This window comes from Solanum verrucosum, unplaced genomic scaffold, assembly GCF_900185275.1.
Source record: "Solanum verrucosum unplaced genomic scaffold, falcon-dt-bn FXZP01000308.1, whole genome shotgun sequence".
Lineage (NCBI taxonomy): Eukaryota > Viridiplantae > Streptophyta > Magnoliopsida > Solanales > Solanaceae > Solanum > Solanum verrucosum.
In genome coordinates, this window is record NW_026020574.1 from 831,350 (window position 1) to 848,555 (window position 17,206).

Consider the following 17,206-nt stretch of genomic DNA (forward strand, 5'->3'; position numbering starts at 1 on the left):
TTTAGTATATGGATTTTAGGTTTCCTTCAATGATTTTTCATCCTACGAAATATGAAGTATGTTTTTCTCATAATCCCCAAATGTCATTTACACCGTTCACATTATGAATTATGGGCTTTCAAGATGAACATATGACTTTCATTATCTCTACAACATGTGTATGCCTAATGTTATGAAGTATTGGCTTACAATCCAAACAAGCTTTTCACATGCGTTATGCAAAATTATGATATATGAGCTTTAAAGCTCTATTATGATTATTTTGAGTAGTGCTAAACACTGTCAAGGCATAAGTTCATATAACAAATGCATGGAAAATGGTTATGGTTAGATAGGTTAATAATTGTATTATTGTTCAAACGACTCCTTTATGTGTTCCTTGTAAGGGCTTATTAGACAAGCATGTCTCATTCCCTTTCATGGTATATGGTTGGCTTTAGCTGATCGAACCGAGATCAAACTCCCTATGCACCCATGTTGGTCATTTGAGGTTAACCTGTAATGTGTGATATTTTATGAAATTAAAAGACTATTCTATGAGTTATTATTTATGAAATATTCCACCAAATTTCAAAGATTTTGAAAAATGCATTGCATACATACATTCAGTTTTGTCATCGGGTGCAAAATTTATGAAGTTTCGTTTAAACTTTAGTTGTACTAATTGGATTTTGCTAATAAAAAATATGTTTCTTATATTTTTAGATACAAAATTTCATGTTTTAATCTATTATATTTATGTTAGTTGTTCAGGCTTTATATTATTTATAATTATCATTTCCATTAAATTATTTTACATATTGTACATTCCATGTACTTACAAATTTGGTACTGCATCATTTTATGATGCAAATTTTGGGATTCAATCTCATTAAAAAAGAACCTTTGGCTCCATTTTTCTCAGCTTAATTGAATCCTCCTTACACTAAAGAGGACATAGTCATATTGAGTTCAACTTAGTAGTTAGTAGTAGCTGATTAGCTAAAGGTAGATCGGGGCCTTGTCCTGGTAGATATTACTTAGTCGTGTTAGAGGCTTCATAGACAAACAAGTAGTCATGTACTCCATTTTTTTACTTTTGTGTAATTATGCTTCAAAACTTTGATAATTTGTTTAAAAGGCTTTTATTGAACACTAATTTTCTTTAATATGATGGATTCTTGAAAAGTATACTCTAAAATTATTTCTTTACACTCATGTCTAGAGGTATTGCTCCTATTTCGTGCCATGTAATTGGTATGTTGGCCAGAAATTGTATTCGAAGAAGGCCACATCTAGTGTGTAGGCTCGTTGTGAAGGTCTCCATCAACTTCTTATAAGCACTCAACCATTGGGTGGAAGTATGTGGAAGTTTTTCTTATCTCCGTATCCTCCTCACCAAAGGAATTTCCCGACTCAACATGAGTAGGCTCATCTCGGGCTAGAATTTTTTAAATGTACCAAACAATTCTTTCTTCCATGTTTTGATTCTAGAGGCGTTAACATCCCATTTCTTATCAGGATCAATATATACCATCAATGGGTGTGCCAATATGGGATGGAAAATACCATACACCTACTTTTTTATACTGCTTGCTTATTGTTACTGGTTAATGGCATTGAAAGACCCTTTAGACGGGCTTTCCTTTTAAATTACAAAATTACTACCTTCCCATCATTGTCTGAAGAGCAGACATGAAGTAGGCAATGAGAAATAACTAAATTATATGTTCATTCTTAGAGGGCATGAGTTGGGAACACACAAATTCAAGCCATAGTTTCTCTTCAAACGATAAATCATGTCAACGAATCTTCATCATAATTGGGAGCTCAAAAAGGCAGGCCTGTGATGGAAGTATCACCCACCCATTGGATCTGAATGCTTTTGGAACCAGTATTTTCTGTAAACATGAATCTAGGGGTAATAGGCTTATAAAAAAAGAGTTGATAGCAACCGTGGTAATATCAAACTCTACACCTCTCACTCTGACAAAATAACAACCATGGGAAATCACCAACCTTTAATTTTAGTTGGATACCAGTGCATAAGTTGAGGTGGTGCCACAAAACATGCGAAAGTAAACAACCAATATAATGTATGCCATCACCAACATTCAAACAAGACACTCAAAATCAAATAGATATAAGAACAACAAATCCACGCTACCAAGGCAGAAAATTTTAACTTGGGATCCAACAAGTCCTCAAACCAGATAATATACATATAAAGCTCAAAGGATCATAACATGTCTACCGATATAAAACAAGCGAAGGGTTAAGAAAATCTTCTGAATCAATAAAGGGGGAGCATACCCAAGGGATGATGCCATATCCCAATCATACCACTTAAGCCTATGACTCCGCACAACTAGTGCCAACCCACAACTACAATGAGCCCCCAAGGTCTCAAGCACCAACACAAGAATAATAACCATAAAATACAATCTAAAGCTTCTAAAGATCAATCATAGCCTAAACCCCACAAGTATCAACCCTAACAAGGAAGAACAAGATAACTTAAAACAATAGCAAGGCTACAAGCCTAATCTAAGGATCCCACCACCCACAATAAGCTCAATGCTCCTATTGAATCACAAAAAATAGAATAAAAAGAGAGGACTAAATACTCGACAAATACAATTCAGAATTTTATTAATTTATAATAAACATTAAGAAGCCCAATCAAGAAAGTAGATTGAAGCCTACATAAAGCCGATCATGAGCGCTTCAAATCCACTTAACAAGAGCTATCTACTTCCAAAACGCCTCCAAACACAACCATGCTATCAAATTTTAGATCACAATGTCATTATAGATTTTTAGACACTATTTTTCGGATCCAACAATTTACTCCGTCAAATTTTTCTAATCGGCTAATCGAGCTCTCTGTCCTAAAATGGGACACTAATCCTTTCTCGAAAAAGGTGAAACAAACATATGCATAAAAATCACCATCCATTCACGGAGAAAAGGCATCCCCTTCGAGGCGAGAATCACATCAAATTTATGCTTCCGCAATTCCCCAAACAGTCCAATACATAACCACACAAAACCCAAACCAACGCAACTGAAATAAGCTCAAATAGAGCTCTATAGCTCAAGAAATCGCGTCTAGAAAATGAGGACTGAAGTTGATTTTTGAAATATAAATACCAGAAATTATGGTCGCTAAAAGTATGCACCAGCAACTCCTGATTTTGTTATTAATCAAAGTCTATGAACAAACCCTCGGGATTCATTCGGAACTTGATGAGAATAAAAATAGATATGCTACACCACTAAATTTGATATTTCAGACTCAACAGAACCATCAAAACATCCATCGATTTTGTGTCGACAAAATGTGAATCCCACACCCAAGTTCCATTTTTAGCCAAAATCCACTCTGGGCTCAGAATGAGATTGAAAAACCTCGGAAACAACATGAAAGGTCATTCTAGATCAAACTTGACATTATAAAGCTAAACACGATGACAAAATTCTCATATGCACACGTTATCCAAGAATGTTCACCGGAGTCAAGCTTTTGCTTAAACTTCCAAGTTAAAATGCCTAATGACAAAAACTAACACTAAAAGCCTCGGTACAACACCAACAATACACTTGGCTTAAAATGGTTCTTTCAGAGCTGATGAAACTGTCAAAATTACATTCTGATATCGTCTTCCTGAAACTCTTGACCAAAGTTAACTTTTTATGTTTCAAATTCTCCAAAACACAAGAACTTGCACAAAACAAAAAATGAATGACCTGGCGACTGAACTATCTGTCCCAACAAGTCATAAATGACTTGAGGTCGCTAGAGAAAAGCTCTAAATGCTAGAATATAAGAAAATGAAGAAAATGAGCTGAAGGGTCATTACAATACCACACCATGTATATATACAATTAGACTTGGATTATTGAATTTGAGCATATTTTGTAAGAAATGAAATTTGAATGTTTTCTAGTGCATGTGAAATAAGTAAAATAAAATCAAATAAATGATTAGAAGGAATAAACTTTCACCATAACTTTTTAAGAAAACTAATATCATATATTAAAATAATTATAACATTTATGTACATAAATATTCGGCTTGATTTGGTTATATTTTTTGGTAGAATCAAAAGCAAATTAAATATTATCAATTCTTATAATTTAAAACAAAAACAAATGTAAATTTTTTAAATCTGTTTGAGTTTTTGTTTTCACAAAACTGTGAACATCTCTACTAATACCTACATGGATTGCAGGTTCCAAGTTATATCTAAGTTAGAAGCGAAGCGATAAATTAAATTGTGATGACTTTTAAATTCTAATTTTTGATGTTATTGAGTTTTAAGTTACCATTTTACATATTAAATGAATTTAAAAGACAAATATAAAAAAATATGTGTCCCTGCTAATAGTTCAATTCAAAGATTGAACATATCATTAGGTAACAATTTCATAATTCAGATACCATGAATACTAAGTTAAAGAGAACAAGATCTAATACGTTTTTAGTTACTATTACAATTATGCAAATAAATATAATAATAAAAATAAAAATAACAATAACAATAACAATAACAGTAAGAATAACAATAACAATAATCAGTAGTTACATATGCCACTTGATCCATCAAACAACAAATTGAAATTAAAAAATGAAATAACTTTTTATAATCATGCTATATAAATTAATTTGCCACATTTCATCAATAACAAGTACGGGATAGTTTTATAAAGGCAATGTGGGGGAAAGAAATCACGTAGTAGCTTTTATTTGAATCCGAGAGATCATAATTCTCACCTTTTTCATTAGCCAACCAATCACACTTTAAATGTTTTGTTTTCAACCAACAACACATATCGTCCTTTTAAGTATGTCATAGCTTTGATACAAACCTGAATTCACATATGTATTAAGAACATGTAATTTCGTTCTTTTCATACATTGGCAATTCAGGTGTGTTTCAAAAGCTTTGACATACAAAGGTTATCAAAATAGCTACAGAGAGTTTACAAATGAAAAAGGAAAAGAAAGAAAAAGTGTTGAACAAAAATGAGTATGAGCTTGTGTACAACTGCAATATTATAGAGAGTATATATAGATATTGAGACGTTTGGAGGCAGAGTTAAGGTCACCTAAAAAAACCTAGCAAGGTCAATGTGGGCTACGTTCACTGGGATGGGCCGGATCAATCTTTTATTTGATAGGATTGAACAAGATATTTGAAGCCCATTTAAGAATAGGACTTTTTAACCTGATTTGAATAAAATTGCTGACACATAGGACTTGAGCAATGGGAATTGGGCCGGCCTATAAGTCAAATAAATATAATTAAAATAAAAAATAAAAATAAAGTAAAATATTTTAAAAAAATAAGTAAATTACAAAATGAAACCAAACTCAAAGGTTACTTAAACCATCATATGTAATTATTACAAGTTAATATTTCTATTTAGCAAGTTATATTGTTACTCATTAATTGTTTAGTTTGACTATTTATATCTTTATTTGGTTAGAGTAGTATCATGTAAAAGTTATATTTTCTAGAATTTTTTTTTCCAAGAAAATGATTTCTTGTATGTTTTTTACCTAAGATATTTACATAATAACAATATGTAACTTTGTTGATATTTTAAAATTAAAAAAATTATATAAAGAATATATTTCATTAAAAAGTTCAATAAAAAAAGCATCTAACTCAACTTAATCCAAGCCAAAACCCAAACAAGTGTATTGTGGTTTTAATTGTGAGATTTTATTGTGACACGGAATGTTAGGTACTCGAGCTTTTATTTAACAACAAAATGTAGAAAATATAGAGGAGGGCCTCGTTATAACAAATCAATAAGTTCTAAAGGTAATATAATTATAAATATTTTTGGTACTTTAAAATGCCATAAAAAATAATTAATTCATGATATTGTACATGCTTTACATCATATTGTAGAATAACATTTTCTATAATTACAAGATGAAGCAAGCCGGTGCAAGCATATTCCCTAAACAAAAAATAATTTAGTTCACTAATGAAGTTTTACCCTTAATTTTTCATGTCAATTTCCTCTAAATTTAGTTTTACTATTTTATGAACTTATTATAATAGATATATAATGTCTCGAACTATTTGTAATATTCTCTTTGGTTGGATTAATCGATTTGTAAGCAACTAATGATAAATAGATAATAGAAAAATAACAAGACGTGATACAATTATTAGGAATCAACAAATTTATGTACTATCACAAAATGAATACATCTAATGTTTCTATTAACTTTCAAAACTATTTTGACCTATTAGTCTGTTTAAGTTGTATAACTACATAAGTTCCTCCATTTTACTTGTCTAAAATCCACAAAAAAATAATGTACAACTTAAAATAGAATATCAATATAGGTTAAAAGTTCCTCCTCCACTTCACCTCTCTAATATTGTCATGACCCGAAAACTTGAATCATGAGGGAAACTACATGAACCCACAAGTAGGTAAGCCAATCATAGCTCGTAAAAGCAAGTAACGGGTCCAGCGGGCAAAAACTTTAAAATAAATGGAAAATAACAAAATAAATGATGAATAAAAAGCATCAGAGAAGAAATGACCTAAATATATACAATAATATATGATCCAATCTAAATATATTATGTTTGTAAAAAAAAACTCAAACCGACAATCAAAATCCTTGAGATAAGAAAACAATTTTAAGGTATTTAAACTTTGACAGGCAAAAAATTCAAATAGTAATAATAAATTATTTACCTATTTTATGATAATGACCTTCTTACGAAGATTATGATTTTGGTAGATATTTAAGATTGATAGATTTGGTTTAATATCAACTTATGATCAAATCCAAATATATATATATATATAATATATATATATATATATATATATAAAGAGAGAGAGAGGGAGAGAGAGAGAGAGAGAGAGAATGTTATTTACAATATTTTCAAATATTATCTTGTAAAAACAACTCAAATCGACTACAAAAATCCCTGAGACAAGAAAACCCCTTTAATGTATTTAAACTTTGGCTAACCAAAAATTAAAATACTAATAATAATAATAATAATAATTTATTTACCTATTTATGATGATGATCTTCTTACTAAGATTATGATTTTGGTGGATTTTTAAGATTTGAAAATTTGGTTTACTATTGACTTATGATCAAATCTAATGCAAATCAATACATATGGAATGTTATTTGCAAGATTTCCAAATATGATTTTGTAAAAAAAACTCTCCCAACTATAAAATTCCTTCTTTTGTTCCTTAAATTTCCACCACTAAAATGCATTCTCTATTTCCCTCTCTATACATGTCTTCCAATTTGAAGATCGTACTTTTAAACTTCTTCTTTTTTATGTCCTGCAAAAAAATTTACTCAAATGTATGACCAATTTTAAGATGAATTTTAACCAATCTTGGTAAATGCATATTGTGTCCCAATATCTGTGCCAATGTTTGGATTTCAAGAGTCAAATTTCCACTCTAGATTTCTAAAGAGAGAAAAAATTCATTTGAAACTCATGTAGAGACGTTCAATTAACGCTATGTTTGTGTATGAGGTATGCCTTAAGGACAACTGCTTCACCAATTACAACAGCAGCAACCACGACCGCTTCCCCAAATACCAGCAATCACAACTTGTTTCCCCAATTACAGGAGCAAAAAAGCGTAACTGCTTCGCTAATTATGACGGTTGTTGTTGTTGCTACTATAATTGGTGAAGCAGTTCTGCTTGTAGCTGTTGTATTTGGAGAAGCGGTTGTGTTTAGGGGTGCGCATCGGTCAGTTCGGTTCGATTTTAGGTGTTATTGGTTCGGTTTATCGGTTTTCGGTTTGTAAATACTTCAAACCAATAACATATTTCTTATCGGTTTTTGGTTAATCGGTTTATGGTACTTAACGGTTCGGTTTTCGGTTTAACCAATAAGAAAATACTCATATATATTATATACACGATAAGAAAATTTTCAAATAAACCATATGATTTTTCCAGCATTTGGCATGAAAGTAATAATCATAAAGTAACGATCATTTTTCTTGCAAGTTTAGACACTAGACACATTCAAAGGAAAAAGTGTGAAAGTAACAATCGTTTAACCATTAACAAAAAGTGTGAAAGTAACAATCGTTTAACCATTAACAAAAAGTGTGAAAGTAACAATCGTTTAACCATTAACAATAAGACTAGTAAATTTAGTAATAGTCTTATTGGGTTATTGGTTTAACCATTAACAAAAATTATAAAATCGGAAACCGAACCAATAACCCAATAATTTTTTTGCAAAACCGTTTAAAAACCGTTAGCCCAATAACCCAATATCAATAAACCAATAGTGTTTTTTTCGGTTCGGTTTATTGGTTAAATCGGTTTTTGCACACCCCTAGTTGTGTTTGTAGCTACTGTATTGGTGAAGCGTTTTCTCCTTGTTGCTGCTGAAAATTGGTGAAGCAATTATGCTTGTTTTTACAGATAAATCTATTATGCGTCCAATATGAACCCCTTGCAATTGCACCTATGATTATGCTTACATGTTATTGAAGTGAATAAATATAATGATTCCAACAAACTAACATAAAACCATCTTTTGTACCCTATCCTTTGGTAGTGCCTTAAGTTTGACTTGTTCCTTTTCTTATGAAGGATTCAGATGTTCTGGTGGATTGTAACAAAAGCACAACTCCTTCCTAAATTACAACAGAAACCGGCACAACTGCTTCCTCAATTAAAGCAACATTTGAATTCTTGATTGCTTGATTAGTTAATTGTTGAGATGACTAATGGAGGAGTTTGTCGACCTGAGTGTCTAATATACTGACCACCTTGTATCTATGATTTTATAATTTAAATATGGCCATGATGAATGCTTTATGTCATCAAATTACCATAGTGTACATTGATATCAGTACATTTACATGTATGAAGAGCAAACCTATTAAAGGAAGTTGAAAACAAATACAAACAAGAGGTGTTAAATTAACAACTTAGTTTTTCTATGATTGAGATTGGTGATCCATATATTATTATGGAGACATTGGTGATAACAAAACCACAAAACTTCTTTTTTACTTTCTCCATGAATTGAAAACATGGAATATAGCACTTTTCAATAAATACTGCACGATATATTAAAATGACGTTGACTCCTCTTTTATTAGGTGCAAAATACAAGAAAATCAGCTTGTAAAGAATGAAAATAATTGTTCCAATCCAATTAGTAGTGGACATAAGCATATTGTTTCTTGACACTAGCCGGCAATACATACCAATTCATGTAAAGATCAATTTAATCAGTTATTAAAAAGACACTTTAAGAAGAAAATATTAGTTTATTCTAAAACGTAATTACCATGTGGATAAATGACACGATTCAAAAATCGGGCGTGATGACATGTATTATCCCACAAAGACAGGTCAACCTAAACAAACCTCGATAAGGTAAATGTGGAAGTAAGAACATAATAAGGAACTAAATACAAAATAAATATGCGGAAATTGTAATATAACTCAAATGCCCCCAAAACCTAGTGTCACATTTTCAAGCCTCTAATTATTAAATAAATTAAAAAAATACAAGTTTGAATGTCTTTGTATCTGGATCATACAACGAAATAATGAAAGAGTAGGTGATATCTGCCTAGATGACAAGAAGTTACCTGACAAACTCTTAAAGCAAGCCTCAAATGAATATGAGAAGGGGGTGATCAAGATGATCTAGGCTCATAACCTACACAAGTGTAGAAATCAAGGGAGTGAGTACCAAACAACAACTGTACTCAGCAAGCATCCCTACTAACCGTAAGTAAAGTAATACATAACACATGTACTCCAAACACTCCATCCAAACCTTCACATACTACAACCTACATAACAAGCAGATTAACCCAACCTAACAATACACAATGTATATAGCACGTAGCACATATGATTACATCGCCACATGCACCTCAATATATACAAATTATCATCACATTCTTTCATGTTCAAACAACCATAATGGCTATAACAAATCACTCATAAAGATCAAAGAACAATAAAGATATGCAATGCAATGAAATGCAATATCATATATAGTGATACATGTCTGTCCTAACAATACACACTTGTTGAGACATTGGTCGGGACCCATGGGGGACTCAAAAGGTCTATGTATCTATCAGAACAATTTCCCTTCGGCATATCTCATTTGTCGAAACCATTTCCCTTCATCCATATCTGCTTTCCTTAGCTCCCTTGAATTGTAATAAATCATTAGCTGATCTCTTGCATAGTAGCTCCATATAGCGTTTCCGTTTAAATAATTATTGGCTAGCTCCTGTATGATAGTTGATACACCAATTATTCTTTTGTTGGCATAAAAACTTAGTATCTCTATTTTACATATCTCTTCTTGTTGTCCGATGTCCTCGGGTATAATCATATATTTAGTTAGTCCTATCTTGATAACCTGTATTGGAGGTTTTATTTCCTCATATAATATCTCCGCTGGTACAGTATAGAATTTTATATAAAATAAATTTCCTTTTGTAATTCTTTTGTATGTGACGAATGCCTTGTGTAGTTCTGGTATTCCACTAACTTCTTCTCCGTCGTATGTGTATACGGTATTTAACAGTCCGTAGTTGTAACATGTTCTTACTAAATTAGCGTTAGTTTTTTAGTTGTGCAATTAACTTGTTATATCCTTGTAACTTTTGTGTCAAATAATTTTATTATAATATTCTTTTGCTAAGTGTCTTAATCTACCATTTTTCGGTGCGAAATTCATGGTAAAATGTAATACTATTTATTGTAATATTCTTTCGATAGTTGTTTTAATCTGAATATTTCTTTAATATTATTTATGATATATTCTAGATATAACATATCTTGGGTTATTTGGTACATATATAAATTTTCCTTGATTAATTGTTCTAATAGTTTTATATCTTCCATAGATTTTATCCAATATTGTAAATATTCATAGTTCATTTTAATCTGAATTTATTTCTAAATCATACCATTCTATTCTTTCGAGGTAGGTCTATTTCATACCATTCTTGATTTAATATATCTTCTGATTCGTAATCATTAAATATTTTTTCCCATATTATTCTTCTTAATTCAATTATTTCTATATTTTTAAGTACATATAAGATTAAAGTTTCGTAGTTTTTTATCATTTCATCATGCATGTATGTAGTCATGTTCTTTATTATGCAGGTTTTTTATTTCAAATTATTCCTTCCTATCATATTCATAATTGATTAAATTCATATTAGATTATTATGAACTAGATTATCTTTATCATGTTTCCCTGTCACTACTAGCATCGTACTTTAGCGGATACTTCCTTCTTATCAGCGCCTCAACTTTGTTTACTCCCCTAAACAGCTTTCCTCGCCTACTGGTTTCAACATTAGGATGACATAGTATAGAAGTTTTCACCCTGTTTCCAGTGTGTTAATAAACTAGAAATCATGATTCAAATAATTATAATACATAATAACTAACATAAATTTATTTAATCATATATATGATATTCAGGAATATATGAAATTAGTTCCGCATATTTTTTGAACAATATACCTTTGCCTCTTGCTTAGCCATGCTATCTGAAATATCTGATTGGATTTCAGATTTATCCATTAACTTTTAAGTATTTGGTATCTTGAGAGAGTGGGTTTTTATGAAAGTTTTTATTATGTTTAGGCGTTGCCTGCCTCTATGTTACATATGCGTCCCTTTATATAGAAAGGAGACGACTACTACTTTACAATTCCTATCTTATCTTTATAGTAGTGCACAATAATGTGCACGTACTATACTACTTTATGACTAATATATATCTACCTTATGACACATTATGACATACCATACCTATTTTATGACTTTTACCACTTACTTTAATGTCCACCTACTATTTTTACTATTCCTACTTTACACATTCCAAAATACTATTCCTACTTTACACCTTGCAAAGTGCTTCACATTACATTACATTACATCTATCTATCTATTCACGTTTATTTTGCCTGCCATCTTGTATCTTATCTTCTTTTTATCTTGTCCATATCTTATCTTGTCTGTCTGCTACTTATCTTCATCGTCTTCTTTTACTCTAAATCGACATCTGGAATTATATTATTTTCTCCGTTGTATTTTAAACATATGTGGTCAGGATATTTTAGCTTGCAATATCTGGTTAATAACTCTGCCGAAATAAATCCTGCTTTTAGTGCTCTCGTCGTAGGTCGTTCTTCTGGCTTAAGTAATGACAAAATCCATCTCTGGACTTTATCCATATCTGCTTTCCTTAGCTCCCTTGAATTGGAATAAATCATTAGCTAATCTCTTGCATAGTAGCTCCATATAGCGTTTCTGTTTAAATAATTATTGGTTAGCTCCTGTATGATAGTTGATATACCAATTATTCTTTTGTTGGCATAAAAACTTGGTATCTCTATTTTGTATATCTCTTCTTGTTGTCTGATGTCCTCGGGTATAATCATATCTTTAGTTAGTCCTATCTTGATAATCTGTATTGGAGGTTTTATTTCCTCGTATAATATCTCCGCTGGTGCTGTATAAAATTTTATATAAAATAAATTTCCTTTTGTAATTCTTTTGTATGTGACAAATGCCTTGTGTAGTTCTGGTATTCCACTAACTTCTTCTCCATCGCATGTGTATACGGTATTTAACAGTCCGTAGTTGTAACATGTTCTTACTAAATTAGCGTTAGTTTTTGGCTGTGCAATTAACTTGTTATATCCTTGTAACTTTTGTGTCAAATAATCCTGGTTTGGTTCTTTTGTAGTTGATCTGGGGTTAAGGTTTAAATGAGTTTGGATTTTGTGTATATTTTCGATATAGGTTCATGTGATGTATTTATATGTCTTTTTCTCATTTTGGTTTTGCAAACTATCTGCGTATGTAGATGTTTGTGGTTCTATGGACATAATCTAGGTGTCCTTTGGGTAAATGGTTTTTCGAATAACTGATTTAAGTTCGCATTTTTATGTTATTTATCGCTAACTTGTTTGCTTGTACCTGCAGCTGTATTTAAACAAACATTATGGGCTTTAAGGAGTTTCCCATCGTCTTCTTTTAGCTCTGAGTTTTTTTCGTCTTTCGATCGACGTAGCTCCGCATTTTTATAGTCATGTTGCTAACTAGCTTTAGACTTCAGATTATCTTCATTAGTCTTTAGCTTTTGTATCTCGTTGTCCATACTATCCACTTTTGTACAAAGTGTAGTAATAGCTTTGAGTATCTTTTCAATTGTATCTTCTTCCTCAGTCTCAGTCTGAGTAGCTTTGTCATGATAGGTAATCTGCAATAACATTCTTATCAGTTTTTATTACTTCAATTGTAAATGTAAAATTTAATATATTTAATACCAATCTCCTTATTTCTTTTGTTGTTACCGAATCTTGTATTTTTCTTGTTAGCCACCATTTTACTTGTGTATTATCTGTTCTTATAATAAATTCGTTATATACAATATATGGTTCAAATGCTAATAAACACTTATATACTGAATATAATTCTTTTCTATTTATTTTCCATTTTATTTCTGTATTATTAAATGTTTCTGAATAATACCTGCAATGATATTCTATTGTATTGCCATCATACCTGTATTTTAATATTCCTCCATAACTTTTTTCACTCGCATCTGATTCTATTATATAAGTAAATTTTTTGTTTTCATCTGGAAAGTATAGTTTAGGTAAATTTTACATAATAATTTTACCTTTTGTATTTGTATTTGGTCTTTTTTATCAAACTGATATTCTATATCTTTCTTTAATTTTTGTTGTAATGGTTTTAAATTCTCTGTTAATTTTGGTATGCATTCTCTTACTTGATTTACTAGTCCTAAGAATGATTGTAATTTTTTTTTGTGTCTAGTTGTTCATTTGAGTTAATTATTTTTTGTACTATATGTGTTTGCATTTATATTCCATTTTTATCAATTTGTATTCCTAAGAATTCTATTTGATTTTTCATTATATCTGCTTTCTTTTTACTTAGACTTATACCTGAATATTCTATGATGTGTATAAATTTTTCTAATAATCTTATATGTTCATCTTGTGTTTTGGAATATAATAATATATCATCAATGTACACTACACAATTTTCTATTTGTTTAAAGTAATTGTTCATAAAGTGTTGATATCTACCTGGTGTGTTTTTATATCCAAATGGTAATACATTCCATTCATAAAATCCTTGTGGTACAATGAATGCTGTTAGTTTTTTAGATTCTTCTTCTAGTTTTAAGTGATAAAATCCTGATTTACAATCAAATTTGCTAAAATAATTATATCCTTGTATTTGTCTTATCTTTAGTATTTTATTTGGTATCGAATAATTATATGTTTTAGTTTTGGCATTTAAGTTTCTATAATCAATAACCATTCTGCTTTTTCCTCTTTTTTGTTCACTATGTTTATTTACGATAAATGCCGGGCTTGTGTGCTTACTATTGCTTTCTTGTATATATCATTTTTCTAGTAATTCATTTATATGTATCTTAAATTCAATTAAATCATTAAAATTATACTTTAATGGTTTTTGAGTTATTATAATGTTATTATCAATTAGTTCAATTTTTACTTTTGTTTTATGTTTCTCCCATCCTTGTAAAGGATCCTCACTATATAATAATTCTAACTTATCTTGGATTATTTTTACTTTATCTATAGAGAATATAATTAATTCTATTTTAGGGTCTTCTTCTTTTATATTATCTAATTTTTGTGTAATTTTTTCACTTCCTTTTATCCATTCTGTTATTTTTCGTTTTTTATTATTTACTCTTTTTTCTCCTATTTTTTGTTTACACGGTGTCGTGAACCACCAGTGTGTTTTTGTTATTATATGTGGGTATAATTTTTCTAAAAATGGCATTCCTAATAGCATATCTTTTGTAGTTAATTCAAAGTTATATATTTCTTCAATAGTTAATATCTTATCCCATATTTGTATTTTTAGATTTTTTGCCTTATATGTGATCATGCTTCCTTCATTATTAAATCTTGTTACTACTATCGGTGTTTTTAATTTTTCCCATTTATCTTCTGGTAAATAATTGTATTTACATATATTAGCTTCTGCTCCCGTATCTATCATTGGTGTATAATATTTGTTGTAATATTCCTCTATTATTATCTTTGCAAGTATGTATATTTTCATACTAAGGTTCTTTTTATTATTACTCTTTTATTTTCATAATTTATTGTTAACTATTTGTCTTCTAGATTATATGGTTTTACTTGTTCGAGCCATTTTATTCCTAAAATGATATTTTCATCTCCTTGATATATTTTAAATTTTATCACTATTGGTACTCCTCCAATGATTATTTCCTTTTCTGTAGTTTCTTCGGTATACATTAATGCTTTTGGTAGTTCGGGGCATGATTGTTCAATAGTTATTATTTCATCTTCCGTCACTAATTCTCTTGTAATATAGTTTTCTTCTCGTCCTGTATCTATTAATATTAAATATTTTCGTTGTTCCATTATTCCCGTTATGTAGTAATGATGTGGTTTTATATCTTCTTCCATTGATTTTTGTAGAGTTTTATCTATTCTTCTTGAGGTACTCATTTTTGATGAGATTTGTGGTATTTCACAGTTCATGTTTATTCTTTTTGATGTGCTTAATCTTTCTTTTACTATTTCTAAATCATCTTGTATGTCAATTTCATTATAACTATAGTCATTCTTGTCTATGACTGTGACTATTCTTTCAAAAGGATTTTCTATTTTTATTTATTTTATTTTATTTTTTGTTGTTATTTTATGTTTTGTTGTTAAAACATATAAGTTTTTACATCTAGCTGTAAACATTTTACTTCCCAGGGCTAGTTCTATTCCTGACATTTTCCAATATAATACTAATGATTTATCTATATTTTTGTCATTTAAACCAATTTCTTATTGTTGGTATTTCGAATATTTTTTCTACGCTTAGGTCTAATTCTTTTCCTTTTATTTGTTCAAATATATTATTATCAAATATTATTTTTTGTTCTGCCGATTCTTTATCTTGATATTTTTCTTTAGTTATTATTTGTATATCTATTTCAGTCATTGATATAGTATTCATTATCTGATTCTATTACTGAATTATTTTCCATTTCGTTTGTTTCATTTTCTGATAATTCATATATACTATCTTCACTTTCTAATTCATAATCTACGTATTCTATCTGCGTATATTTTTCATCGTCTATTATTATTTCTGATATTTATTTTTTCTTTGGATTTTTAGTTAATTTACAATCTCAAGCTATATGTCCTAATTTTCCGCAATTATAACAACTACATTCCGTTAGTTTTCTTTTTGGTCTATATGGTCTTTTGGTTTTGTATTTTTTTATATAGTACCTTCTTCTTGGTTTTTTATATTTATATTTTGATCTATATTTTTTATTATATTTCTTTCTATTTTTATAATACCTATCTGTACAACCAAATTGAGGTGCTGTTTTATTTTTGCAACATGCCAAGTTTTTTACTAATATTTTTTCCATTTTTATTTGTTCTTTTTGTTTTTCGCATAGTTCCATAAACCATCGTTGTAAGAATTTTATTCTAGCTCCTAAAGTATCTGTTAATCCTGCTTCATTCCAATTTTTTATTACTTTTGAATTAAAAGGTTCTGGTAATTTTGTAAAATATAATTTTCTTATTTCTTTACTTTCATCTATGCTATATGCTCCTTTATAATAGTATTCTCTAAATGCACATGTATATTCATCTATATAACACATGTTACATATTGCTAATTTTGTCATTAGATTCCGGTTTATGATTTTTTCTTTATTTTGTTCTTCTACTTCTGTTGTCATACTACTAAATTCGTTTCTTATAGCTATCTCGTATTTATATAATATTTCCATAGTTGTTTCGCTATCTCACCATCGAATTTTTTATTACTTCTTAGAGTTTGTAAACTTTCATCTGATAAATTTTGTAGCCATAATTTTACTATTCCTGTAAGTGTTCTTTCTATGTATCCTGGTTCCTCTGTTATTACTATCTTGTTATCTATTAATTGTTTTGATATGTATCCCGTCCATAATTGGATTGTTTTATTTATATCTGCTAAACAGTCTAAATCTAAAAAATCATGTTGTCCAGTTATTGGTTTAGGCGTCCATTTTTTACTTAATCTTTTATCCCATGTAGTTTTTTCTTTATCATATTGTTCATAGTTTTCATCATATTTTGGATAATTTTT